Consider the following 12,611-nt stretch of genomic DNA (forward strand, 5'->3'; position numbering starts at 1 on the left):
CAAGTTACTATAGTTGTGAGCTTGTAGATGTGAGGTAGCGTGGCTGAGCAGGCTAAACTGGCTAGATTTAGGCTCCAGTCTCTCTGGAGCCGTGGGCTTGAATCCCAACACTTTAAGTTTACTTGAACCAAATACTTTTGCAAAAAAGGTTCATGTAATAAATATTCATTAGGGTCGTGGTTGTGAGTATGACACTAATGGATAAAAGTGGGACTAACAATGCTACAATTCCTGAGACTACCACTGCACTAACAGCCTGGGAGAGGTTTGAGCTGGATACAAGATACTTGCATGAGGGAACTAACTCGAAAGGGGAACTATCCACTGATGTTTTCTATCGCTTGCTGAGTGAGTATGTTGACACAATGGATGCAAAAGATTGTTTTGTGTGTACACAGATTCCTGTTTCGGTACAAGAGGGGGTTACCTATCATAGACTGTCATTAACATATGGGATACGTTGTAGTCTGTTACTAACAAGATTCTATAACCAGGAAGAGATTCAATATTTTTACTCAAATCATGATCTTGTGTTTTCTAATGTGCCTATCATAGAGGATGTGAGTGGGGTAGCTAAGTACTATAGCATAAAGTTAGTTAAAGGATTCTTTCAGGCGACATTAACAATTAGTACATCTTAGGCACACCACAATAATTTGACATGTTTGCTTACACCTGTAGAGAAAACCTTTTTAGATCACACGGAAGAGAGAAGAAGGGCATTGAAGGGTAAACTAGAGAAAGGATTACAGCAACGGGCCTTTGCTAGTAGTGACGGTTATAGTGCAATTAGAGAACAAGGGAAGTTAGCTTTAGACGCACTACATGTAGGAAAGCTTTGCATATCCAAGACCAAATCATACTATGACAATGTGTTTGTGGGAATGAGTGAATGTAAGCGTGTGTTTTTGTTTCAGAGTAAATGGACGTTCATGTTAAATGGACAGGATCCAGCAATCCACGGGATTTTTTATATATGTGGACTTAATGCTTATTACCGTCTTCCAAAGGGATAGTATGGGACATGTTATTTGGGGATAGTTTTCCCAAAGATATATCAACTTGACAATTTGAAAAGGTTACCAAAATTGTCTGAATTACATCGTACTAGACATAAGAAAGAGACTGCTGCTGGTGTAGTAGGAGACATATTTGGGACGATAATTTCTTCAGTGGGAGTTATTATGAACTCCATAAAGATTCAAAAGTTGTGTACTATTGAGGATAACATGCTGACAAACTTTTCAGGGGCTATACTCCTGATGGATACTGAACTTGCTGCGGAGGGGGCTATGACTCTTCAAAACAGGCTTGCTTTAGACATTCTTTTAGTGAAAAATGGCAGAGTTTGTAGATTGCTCAATGGGTGTAATTGTTGCGCTTACATACCAGATAATAGTAATGAGATTAGAAGTATGCTTACTAACTTGACTAGGGATAGTACGGACTTGAATGATTTGAAAGAACCAGGTGTTTGGAAAAAGGTTGGGAAAGGATATGCTTCAGTGGGAAATTGGATTAGTAACATTTGGCATGGGATATTGTCTAAAATAATACAGGGGATATTGATTGTTATAGATTGCTTATTTGGATCATGGGTGGCATGTAAAATTAGTAAAAGAATAAAATTGAAGATGGTGAAAAATAATAGGAGGAGGGAAGAAAAACAAAGGGAAAAATTATTCAGGGCAAGATCAAAGGGGAAACCAAGAAGGGAAGAGATTGATATGAGGGAATTTTAGTATGTAAAATTAGTAGGGAAGATTTGTGTGATGACAAGAGTCATCAGAGGAGGGATTGCTGGAGTGTGTCTTTTAAAATTAATATTAACATGAAAAGCTTACAATATATTGTGAAATGAAGCTGCATAAAAAATGTGTTAACGTAGAAATAATGCACACGTTTGAAATGTGCTTTCGGGGAGTGGCTACCAATGTATACGAAGACTAATGAAAGTTATTAATGCTGAATTAATTATGTACTAATGTTTTTAATTTGTATTAACATATCAAAATTGGAGTTATGTATTAGGAGTTTGTTCATTAAGCAGTAGGCCTTAGTTTAGCGAAGGTCTGTGCCTAGCTGCCTGGTCTCATATTAAACTGTCTTTTTCTAACGTGCAATGTGCTATTTTCCTGAAGGACATGAAACTGTACTTTCCCAGAAGCTAGAGATGTGTGTAGCTGTAGTAAATTCTTTCTCATGGGACCAAACTTGCTCAAGGAGACATTCTTGCTGAATGCAACAGTGTAATTTGTAACAGGTGCAAGGCTGCCTGGAGTAGGAGAAAACAATGGAACTACTGACTGTAGCGTAAAATGTAACTTTTCTTACCTGACATTCCAACCGATGAAAACGTCAATAACATGGGCCAATCAACGACATGAGAACTGTGGTTTGTGTAAAACTCTGGTGAAGATTATTGGACAGAGATGGCGATGCACCAATGATTATCCATTGAGGAATTAGGAGTAAATTAGACAGTTTTGATTTAACCACATGACCCGAGGAGAAATCAGGCATTTATTGGACATTCCACTCCAAGCCATTCTTTGCCATTCTACTGAGCCATTTAGGCCATTTCGTTTGAGACTTTGCCGTTTGTTCGTCCTGTTACTCTAAACCACCCTTTACTTATTCCTTACCTGATACTTACTTCTCCTCTATATGAGGGAAGTTCTTGTTCCTTAGCTATGCCATACTGATACTTTGCCCTGTCCTTTCTTTGCTGATGATGCAAACGACTGATGTCCCGAGGACGAAGACTGACCCTGTTTGCTGATCCGTTGGATGGGTAACTATCTGATGAAAATTGTAATTGTCTGTTTGCCTTTTCTTTCTAGGTACCAACTGCTCTTTGATAGAGGCCATAGTTAGATGTTTTCCAAATTTGTGTTTGCTAAATTGTTTTGCATGAAGCCCAACATGCTGATTCTAATACGAGGTTATTTAAGGTGTTCACTAAAATCTGACGCAAATAGACAAATGACTGAGTTCTTGCTTTGTTGAACCATGCACTACTGAGACTTTGCTAAGTTGCTTCTTAATAATTATGTGTTAATACTGAGTGAATATTCTCTATGCATTGATTAATTGCATTTCTAATTGCAAATCTGAAGAGTTACTAATGAGATGAATTGCTGATGAGATTAACAGAAATGACTTTAGATTGTAACCAGTAGGGAAATAAATATCCTAACACTAAACTAAATTGGTGTGGTTATTCATGACTGAAAGATCATGGTGTGTTCATTTTATTGACTCTCATTAAAGGTTATTGATTAGCATGCTGATTAGTTATTGCGATTGTTGTTGAGATATTGATCTATTGATTTGTGATGCCAAAAGACATCTCGTACTGGGAAGTCCCCGAACCTGGTCTAAAAGGTTCATCGACCTAGGCGTGTCTCCTTGTAAGTTTATTATCAAGGCTCTGACGCGCCTTCACTAATAAAAAGTAATCTGATCGCTTGCTGCGGAGTCATCGTCAACAAAAACTACCAAAATATTACTTCAATGTATTGTAATTACGACTGCCTCAGTTTTATGCATTACGTGAGTAGTCGGACAGCAATTTATTTAGCTCAAAAATATTTCTTGTTGATGCACGTACGTTTTTAAACTGAAGTGTCATAGCTGTAGCGGCAATACTCCCAGTTTAGGTGGTTTTATAAACTAAGTTTTACTTTCTCCTACTTAAAACTTTTTGCAGAACAATGCACATTAAATAGGAAGGCAGTTTTCCTTAATTGTGTACTATTTGCAGCCTAATGTTGACATGTAAGCACACCACCAATAACTGACACCTAGAGACTCGAAAGCGCCATACCAGTACAATATTTGTATGATATTGCACTTTAAATCCACATACAACTGAATGAAAGCAATCTTAGCTCACTTGAGGATAGTATGATAGTACATCACATATGGATAGAACACGTTTGGAAAATGTAATTTTCATGATTACATTACGTTTAACATATAAATTCAAGCTGAAGTAGGGATGGACAACAAGGTCGTATAGAGCAAAGCTGAAGACAACAAGTTACCATAACAATCTGCAAATATATGCTCTTTATTATGTTTAGACAACTATCACCTAATAGAACACATTTTGGCTACCATATTTTGTACTCCTGAAACATGGTGTTTTGAAGACGATGTGGCCGAGTGGTTAAGGCGATGGACTGCTAATCCATTGTGCTCTGCGCGCGTTGGTTCAAATCCCATCCTCGTTGGTTTATTGTTCCGTCTTCAGTTTTTAGTATGTGGTAGGGCTGGGTTAACCCTATTTTATGTGAAAGTTAAATGACATATCCCATGGTATTTCCGGCAGTACAACGGCTCAGTTTGGAAACACCGCTCAGTTGAGTACTGTGCTTAGGCATTACTGTAAACAGCGCCAGCCGGGTTCTGCTCATGAATCACAAAATCTTTCCTGAGGCGGAGGGTTGGTAAGTTGAGGGACGTAGATAGTTTGATTCCTTATCCTTAAAGAAAGAGAAGCAGCGCGTGCGGGACGCCAATGTAAGGGTTGTCTTCCTACGGACTCTCAGGACTGGCGCTCCCTGACACCTCCCATGGCCCGGGGCCAATCCTGACCTACTGAATGTATCACGTGCCTGCTGCTGTTGCCGTTGACTTTCCTAGGATCACTTCACAGGCTATACACCCTTATTCTCCAACTCCCCGATACAACAGAACATCTCACTTCAGAAAGCTTACAGAAACAGGTTTGCACAGGGTAGTGTGGCCGAGCGGTCTAAGGTGCTGGATTAAGGCTCCAGTCTCTTTGGAGGCGTGGGTTTGAATCCCACCGCTGCCAGTATTTTTCAGCTCACAAACGTATTTTGTCTGCATCAGTGTCTCACTCTCTGCCTTCTGCACCTACGATCCACATAGCGAGAGGTGAGACTATGTAAAGAGGTGACATATATATATAAGGGTAGCCAGACAGTGGGACCGAGCCTTCTTATTTTAAAAAACCACAACCTAAGGTGACAAGAATTGTATCGGTAAACAAACCAGCTGTCTTGAAGTCTAACTATAGAGGCGACGAGAGGGGTCACTGTGATGCTGAAAGTTCAGTGAGTGTAAACAGTAGAACGCTGTGTGATACGTTTCCTTGCAGTGATGACAGCTCGCGTTTCTAAAGCAGAGAGCAAACATACAATGGGGAAGAAGAATAAATAAGGAAAGACATATATTATATGCAGACAGTTATTATACTTTGCTTTCAACCTGTAACTCGCTCAACTGTCGGTGAATGCTGCGTTACCCTGCATAGCCAGGTCACCACAGCGGGTGTCCACAGTGTTTGGCCAAGTTACTATAGTTGTGAGCTTGTAGATGTGAGGTAGTGTGGCTGAGCAGGCTAAACTGGCTAGATTTAGTGCTCCAGTCTCTCTGGAGCCGTGGGCTTGAATCCCAACACTTTAAGTTTACTTGAACCAAATACTTTTGCAAAAAAGAATCATGTAATAAATATTCATTAGGGTCGTGGTTGTGAGTATGACACTAATGGATAAAAGTGGGACTAACAATGCTACAATTCCTGAGACTACCACTGCACTAACAGCCTGGGAGAGGTTTGAGCTGGATACAAGATACTTGCATGAGGGAACTAACTCGAAAGGGGAACTATCCACTGATGTTTTCTATCGCTTGCTGAGTGAGTATGTTGACACAATGGATGCAAAAGATTGTTTTGTGTGTACACAGATTCCTGTTTCGGTACAAGAGGGGGTTACCTATCATAGACTGTCATTAACATATGGGATACGTTGTAGTCTGTTACTAACAAGATTCTATAACCAGGAAGAGATTCAATATTTTTACTCAAATCATGATCTTGTGTTTTCTAATGTGCCTATCATAGAGGATGTGAGTGGGGTAGCTAAGTACTATAGCATAAAGTTAGTTAAAGGATTCTTTCAGGCAACATTAACAATTAGTACATCTTATGCACACCACAATAATTTGACATGTTTGCTTACACCTGTAGAGAAAAGCTTTTTAGATCACACGGAAGAGAGAAGAAGGGCATTGAAGGGTAAACTAGAGAAAGGATTACAGCAACGGGCCTTTGCTAGTAGTGACGGTTATAGTGCAATTAGAGAACAAGGGAAGTTAGCTTTAGACGCAGTACATGTAGGAAAGCTTTGCATATCCAAGACCAAATCATACTATGACAATGTGTTTGTGGGAATGAGTAAATGTAAGCGTGTGTTTTTGTTTCAGAGTAAATGGACGTTCATTTTAAATGGACAGGATCCAGCAATCCCCGGGATTTATTATATATGTGGACTTAATGCTTATTACCGTCTTCCAAAGGGATGGTATGGGACATGTTATTTGGGGATAGTTTTCCCAAAGATATATCAACTTGGCGATTTGAAAAGGTTACCAAAATTGTCTGAATTACATCGTACTAGACATAAGAAAGAGATTGCTGCTGGTGTAGTAGGAGACATATTTGGGACGATAATTTCTTCAGTGGGAGTTATTATGAACTCCATAAAGATTCAAAAGTTGTCTACTATTGAGGATAACATGCTGAGACACTTTTCAGGGGCTATACTCCTGATGGATACTGAACTTGCTGCGGAGGGGGCTATGACTCTTCAAAACAGGCTTGCTTTAGACATTCTTTTAGTGAAAAATGGCAGAGTTTGTAGATTGCTCAATGGGTGTAATTGTTGCGCTTACATACCAGATAATAGTAATGAGATTAGAAGTATGCTTACTAACTGGACTAGGGATAGTACGGACTTGAAGGATTTGAAAGAACCTGGTGTTTGGAAAAAGGTTGGGAAAGGATTTGCTTCAGTGGGAAATTGGATTAGTAACATTTGGCATTTGATATTGTCTAAAATAATACAGGGGATATTGATTGTTATAGATTGCTTATTTGGATCATGGGTGGCATGTAAAATTAGTAAAATAATAAAATTGAAGATGGCGAAAAATAATAGGAGGAGGGAAGAAAAACAAAGGGAAAAATTATTCAGGGCAAGATCAAAGGGGAAACCAAGAAGGGAAGAGATTGATATGAGGGAATTTTAGTATGTAAAATTAGTAGGGAAGATTTGTGTGATGACAAGAGTCATCAGAGGAGGGATTGCTGGAGTGTGTCTTTTAAAATTAATATTAACATGAAAAGCTTACAATATATTGTGTAATGAAGCTGCATAAAAAATGTGTTAACGTAGAAATAATGCACATGTTTGAAATGTGCCCACGGGGAGTGGCTACCAATGTATACGAAGACTAATGAAAGTTATTAATGCTGAATTAATTATGTACTAATGTTTTTAATTTGTATTAACATATCAAAATTGGAGTTATGTATTAGGAGTTTGTTCATTAAGCAGTAGGCCTTAGTTTAGCGAAGGTCTGTGCCTAGCTGCCTGGTCTCATATTAAACTGTCTTTTTCTAACGTGCAATGTGCTATTTTCCTGAAGGACATGAAACTGTACTTTCCCAGAAGCTAGAGATGTGTGTAGCTGTAGTAAATTCTTTCTCATGGGACCCTACTTGCTGAAGGAGACATTCTTGCTGAATGCAACAGGGTAATTTGTAACAGGTGCAAGGCTGCCTGGAGTAGGAGAAAACAATGGAACTACTGACTGTAGCGTAAAATGTAACTTTTCTTACCTGACATTCCAACCGATGAAAACGTCAATAACATGGGCCAATCAACGACATGAGAACTGTGGTTTGTGTAAAACTCTGGTGAAGATTATTGGACAGAGATGGCGATGCACCAATGATTATCCATTGAGGAATTAGGAGTAAATTAGACAGTTTTGATTTAACCACATGACCCGAGGAGAAATCAGGCATTTATTGGACATTCCACTCCAAGCCATTCTTTGCCATTCTACTGAGCCATTTAGGCCATTTCATTTGAGACTTTGCCGTTTGTTCGCCCTGTTACTCTAAACCACCCTTTACTTATTCCTTGCCTGATACTTACTTCTCCTCTATATGAGGGAAGTTCTTGTTCCTTAGCTATGCCATACTGATACTTTGCCCTGTCCTTTCTTTGCTGATGATGCAAACGACTGATGTCCCGAGAACGAAGACTGACGCTGTTTGCTGATCCGTTGGATGGGTAACTATCTGATGAAAATTGTAATTGTCTGTTTGCCTTTTCTTTCTAGGTACCAACTGCTCTTTGATAGAGGCCATAGTTAGATGTTTTCCAAATTTGTGTTTGCTAAATAGTTTTGCATGAAGCCCAACATGCTGATGCTAATACGAGGTTATTTAAGGTGTTCACTAAAATCTGACGCAAATAGACAAATGACGGGGTTCTTGCTTTGTTGAACCATGCACTACTGAGACTTTGCTAAGTTGCTTCTTAATAATTATGTGTTAATACTGAGTGAATATTCTCTATGCATTGATTAATTGCGTTTCTAATTGCAAATCTGAAGAGTTACTAATGAGATGAATTGCTGATGAGATTAACAGAAATGACTTTAGATTGTAACCAGTAGGGAAATAAATATCCTAACACTTAACTAAATTGGTGTGGTTATTCATGACTGAAAGATCATGGTGTGTTCACTTTATTGACTCTCATTAAAGGTTATTGATTAGCATGCTGATTAGTTATTGCGATTGTTGTTGAGATATTGATCTATTGATTTGTGATGCCAAAAGACATCTCGTACTGGGAAGTCCCCGAACCTGGTCTAAAAGGTTTATCGACCTAGGCGTGTCTCCTTGTAAGTTTACTTATCAAGGCTCTGACGCGCCTTCACTACTAAAAAGTAATCTGCTCGCTTGCTGCGGAGTCATCGTCAACAAAAACTACCAAAATATTACTTCAATGTATTGTAATTACGACTGCCTCAGTTTTATGCATTACGTGAGTAGTCGGACAGCAATTTATTTAGCGCAAAAATATTTCTTGTTGATGCACGTACGTTTTTAAACTGAAGTGTCATAGCTGTAGCGGCAATACTCCCAGTTTAGGTGGTTTTATAAACTAAGTTTTACTTTCTCCTACTTAAAACTTTTTGCAGAACAATGCACATTAAATGGGAAGGCAGTTTTCCTTAATTGTGTACTATTTGCTGCCTAATGTTGACATGTAAGCACACCACCAATAACTGACACCTAGAGACTCGAAAGCGCCATACCAGTACAATATTTGTATGATATTGCACTTTAAATCCACGTACAACTGAATTAAAGCAATCTTAGCTCATTTGAGGGTAGTGTGATAGTACATAACATATGGATAGAACACGTTTGGAAAGTGTAATTTACATGATTACATTACATTTAACATATAAATTCAAGCTGAAGTAGGGATGGACAACAAGGTCGTATAGAGCAAAGCTGAAGACAACAAGTTAGCATAACAATCTGTAAATATGTGCTCTTTATTATGTTTAGACAACTATCACCTAATAGAACACATTTTGGCTACCATATTTTGTACTCCTGAAACATGGTGTTTTGAAGACGAGGTGGCCGAGTGGTTAAGGCGATGGATTATAATCCATTGTGCTCTGCACGCGTGGGTTCAAATCCCATCCTCGTCGGTTTATTGTTCCGTCTTTAGTTTTTAGTATGTGGTAGGGCTGGGTTAACCCTATTTTATGTGAAAGTTAAATTACATATCCCATGGTATTTCCGGCAGTACAACGGCTCAGTTTGGAAACACCGCTCAGTTGAGTACTGTGCTTAGGCATTACTGTAAACAGCGCCAGCCGGGTTCTGCTCATGAATCACAAAATCTTTCCTGAGGCGGAGGGTTGGTAAGTTGAGGGACGTAGATAGTTTGATTCCTTATCCTTAAAGAAAGAGAAGCAGCGCGTGCGGGACGCCAATGTAAGGGTTGTCTTCCTACGGACTCTCAGGACTGGCCCTCCCTGACACCTCCCATGGCCCGGGGCCAATCCTGACCTACTGAATGTATCACATGCCTGCTGCTGTTGGCGTTGAATTTCCTAGGATCACTTCACAGGCTTATTCTCCAACTCCCCTACACAACAGAACATCTCACTTCAGAAAGCTTACAGAAACAGGTTTGCACAGGGTAGTGTGGCCGAGCGGTCTAAGGTGCTGGATTAAGGCTCCAGTCTCTTTGGAGGCGTGGGTTCGAATCCCACCGCTGCCAGTATTTTTCAACTCACAAACGTATTTTGTCTGCATCAGTGTCTCACTCTCTGCCTTCTGCACCTACGATCCACATAGCGAGAGGTGAGACTATGTAAAGTGGTGACGTATATATATAAGGGTAGCCAGACAGTGGGACCGAGCCTTCTTATTTTAAAAAACCACAACCTAAGGTGACAAGAATTGTATCGGTAAACAAACCAGCTGTCTTGAAGTCTAACTATAGAGGCGACGAGAGGGGTCACTGTGATGCTGAAAGTTCAGTGAGTGTAAACAGTAGAACGCTGAGTGATACGTTTCCTTGCAGTGATGACAGCTCGCGTTTCTAAAGCAGAGAGCAAACATACAATGGGGAAGAAGAATAAATAAGGAAAGACATATATTATATGCAGACAGTTATTATACTTTGCTTTTCACCTGTAACTCGCTCAACTGTCGGTGAATGCTGCGTTACCCTGCATAGCCAGGTCACCACAGCGGGTGTCCACAGTATTTGGCCAAGTTACTATAGTTGTGAGCTTGTAGATGTGAGGTAGCGTGGCTGAGCAGGCTAAACTGGCTAGATTTAGGCTCCAGTCTCTCTGGAGCCGTGGGCTTGAATCCCAACACTTTAAGTTTACTTGAACCAAATACTTTTGCAAAAAAGGTTAATGTAATAAATATTCATTAGGGTCGTGGTTGTGAGTATGACACTAATGGATAAAAGTGGGACTAACAATGCTACAATTCCTGAGACTACCACTGCACTAACAGCCTGGGAGAGGTTTGAGCTGGATACAAGATACTTGCATGAGGGAACTAACTCGAAAGGGGAACTATCCACTGATGTTTTCTATCGCTTGCTGAGTGAGTATGTTGACACAATGGATGCAAAAGATTGTTTTGTGTGTACACAGATTCCTGTTTCGGTACAAGAGGGGGTTACCTATCATAGACTGTCATTAACATATGGGATACGTTGTAGTCTGTTACTAACAAGATTCTATAACCAGGAAGAGATTCAATATTTTTACTCAAATCATGATCTTGTGTTTTCTAATGTGCCTATCATAGAGGATGTGAGTGGGGTAGCTAAGTACTATAGCATAAAGTTAGTTAAAGGATTCTTTCAGGCAACATTAACAATTAGTACATCTTATGCACACCACAATAATTTGACATGTTTGCTTACACCTGAAGAGAAAAGCTTTTTAGATCACACGGAAGAGAGAAGAAGGGCATTGAAGGGTAAACTAGAGAAAGGATTACAGCAACGGGCCTTTGCTAGTAGTGACGGTTATAGTGCAGTTAGAGAACAAGGGAAGTTAGCTTTAGACGCACTACATGTAGGAAAGCTTTGCATATCCAAGACCAAATCATACTATGACAATGTGTTTGTGGGAATGAGTGAATGTAAGTGTGTGTTTTTGTTTCAGAGTAAATGGACGTTCATGTTAAATGGACAGGATCCAGCAATCCCCGGGATTTATTATATATGTGGACTTAATGCTTATTACCGTCTTCCAAAGGGATAGTATGGGACATGTTATTTGGGGATAGTTTTCCCAAAGATATATCAACTTGACGATTTGAAAAGGTTACCAAAATTGTCTGAATTACATCGTACTAGACATAAGAAAGAGACTGCTGCTGGTGTAGTAGGAGACATATTTGGGACGATAATTTCTTCAGTGGGAGTTATTATGAACTCCATAAAGATTCAAAAGTTGTCTACTATTGAGGATAACATGCTGACAAACTTTTCAGGGGCTATACTCCTGATGGATACTGAACTTGCTGCGGAGGGGGCTATGACTCTTCAAAACAGGCTTGCTTAAGACATTCTTTTAGTGAAAAATGGCAGAGTTTGTAGATTGCTCAATGGGTGTAATTGTTGCGCTTACATACCAGATAATAGTAATGAGATTAGAAGTATGCCTACTAACTTGACTAGGGATAGTACGGACTTGAAGGATTTGAAAGAACCAGGTGTTTGGAAAAAGGTTGGGAAAGGATTTGCTTAAGTGGGAAATTGGATTAGTAACATTTGGCATGGGATATTGTCTAAAATAATACAGGGGATATTGATTGTTATAGATTGCTTATTTGGATCATGGGTGGCATGTAAAATTAGTAAAAGAATAAAATTGAAGATGGCGAAAAATAATAGGAGGAGGGAAGAAAAACAAAGGGAAAAATTATTCAGGGCAATATCAAAGGGGAAACCAAGAAGGGAAGAGATTGATATGAGGGAATTTTAGTATGTAAAATTAGTAGGGAAGATTTGTGTGATGACAAGAGTCATCAGAGGAGGGATTGCTGGAGTGTGTCTTTTAAAATTAATATTAACATGAAAAGCTTACAATATATTGTGTAATGAAGCTGCATAAAAAATGTGTTAACGTAGAAATAATGCACACGTTTGAAATGTGCCCACGGGGAGTGGCTACCAATGTATACGAAGACTAATGAAAGTTATTAATGCTGAATTAAT

The 12,611-nt window shown here is 39.3% G+C and overlaps 3 non-coding genes across 3 annotated transcripts; all 3 read left to right on the plus strand.

The window, feature by feature from the left end:
• The first annotated feature begins 4,156 nt into the window (after positions 1-4,156).
• TRNAS-GCU (transfer RNA serine (anticodon GCU)) lies at positions 4,157-4,238 on the plus strand. Its single transcript has one exon. It is a non-coding gene; the product is annotated as a tRNA-Ser (tRNA).
• A 505-nt stretch (positions 4,239-4,743) lies between these two features.
• TRNAL-AAG (transfer RNA leucine (anticodon AAG)) lies at positions 4,744-4,825 on the plus strand. Its single transcript has one exon. It is a non-coding gene; the product is annotated as a tRNA-Leu (tRNA).
• A 5,232-nt stretch (positions 4,826-10,057) lies between these two features.
• TRNAL-AAG (transfer RNA leucine (anticodon AAG)) lies at positions 10,058-10,139 on the plus strand. The gene has a single exon. It is a non-coding gene; the product is annotated as a tRNA-Leu (tRNA).
• The last annotated feature ends 2,472 nt before the right edge of the window (positions 10,140-12,611 follow it).

This window comes from Pleurodeles waltl, chromosome 12, assembly GCF_031143425.1.
Source record: "Pleurodeles waltl isolate 20211129_DDA chromosome 12, aPleWal1.hap1.20221129, whole genome shotgun sequence".
Lineage (NCBI taxonomy): Eukaryota > Metazoa > Chordata > Amphibia > Caudata > Salamandridae > Pleurodeles > Pleurodeles waltl.